The sequence below is a fragment of the Capsicum annuum genome, chromosome 10 (assembly GCF_002878395.1).
Source record: "Capsicum annuum cultivar UCD-10X-F1 chromosome 10, UCD10Xv1.1, whole genome shotgun sequence".
Taxonomy (NCBI): domain Eukaryota; kingdom Viridiplantae; phylum Streptophyta; class Magnoliopsida; order Solanales; family Solanaceae; genus Capsicum; species Capsicum annuum.
The window spans coordinates 68,688,313-68,689,768 of NC_061120.1; positions in this window are offsets into that span (position 1 = coordinate 68,688,313).

Genomic DNA, 1,456 nt, shown 5'->3' on the forward strand with positions numbered 1-1,456 from the left:
GGAACTGTCCGATTATGATATCTCAGAAAGTGATTTTAGCAAACTTAGTAGAATAAGAGATGACCAATTTTAATGTAATTCTCAGCATGGATTGGCTTTATTCCTGCTATGCCTTAGTCGACTATAGAAATAGAATTATCTAATTTCAATTTCTAAATAAACCTATCCTAGAGTGGAGAGGTAGTACTTCAGACTTCAACGGTCAGCTTGTTTCCTACCTAAGGGCAAGAAAAATAATATCTAAGGGATGTGTCTATCATCTTGTGTGAGTCAGAAACTCTAGTTCAGAAACTCCCAATCTTGAGTTAGTTCCAGTGGTGAATGAATATTGAGATGTATTTCCATAAGATCTTCTCGGAGTTCCTCCTTAAAGGGAAATTGACTTTGGAATAGACTTTCTTTTGGACAATCAGCCCATATCTATTCCTCCATATAGAATGGCACCTGTAGAACTCAGAGAATTAAAAGAACAATTGAAGGATCTCTTAGATAGGGGATTTATCAGACCTAGTGTGTCCTCGTAGGGTCCGCCACTTTTATTCGAGCATAAGAAAGATAGTTCTCTCAGAATAAGCATAGACTACCATCAGCTCAATAAGGTCATAGTCCAGAACAAGTATCCCCTTCCCAGAATCGATGACTTGTTTGATGAACTTTAAGTAGCCCGTTACTTATCTAAGATAGACCTCATCTCAGGCTATTATTATCTCAGATTCAAAGAATGTGATTTCCCAAAAATAACTTTCAAAACTCGGTATGGATACTTTGAATTCTTAGTTATGTCCTTTCATCTTACCAATGCCCCAGCAGCCTTTATGGGCTTGATAAAATGTTTGTTCAAGCAGTACTTGGACATGTTCATCATCGTCTTCATAGATGACATTCTTGTTTATTCTCATAGTGAGCATGATCAGCATAATCATGCAGACCATCTCAAAATAATATTGCAGACTCTCAAAAATCATTAGTTGTTCACCAAATTCAGTAAGTACAAATTTTTGCTAAGGTCATTAGCATTCCTTAGTTATATCGTCTCCGGTGATGGAATTAAGGTTGATCCCTAAAAGACTGACGTGGTGAGAAACTGGCCCAGACCTATCTCTCTATCAAATATCAGGAGTTTATTGGGTTTCGCTGGCTATTATAAGCAGTTTGTTGAGGGATTTTCATTTATTACATCCTCTATGTCCAAATTGACTCAGAAGAAAGTCAAATTTCAATGGTCAAATTCATGCGAGAAGAGTTTTCAGGAGTTGAAGACTCAACTCACCTTAGCTCCTATTTTGACTCTTCCTGATTGCTCGGATGGGTTTGCGGTATACTTTGTTGCATCCAGACTAGATATGGGTTGTGTCCTCGTGCACCATTGTAAGGTCATAGCCTACGCCTCCAGACAACTTAAACCTTATGAAAAGAATTATCCAAATTATGATCTGGAGTTCGCAGCAGTAGTGCT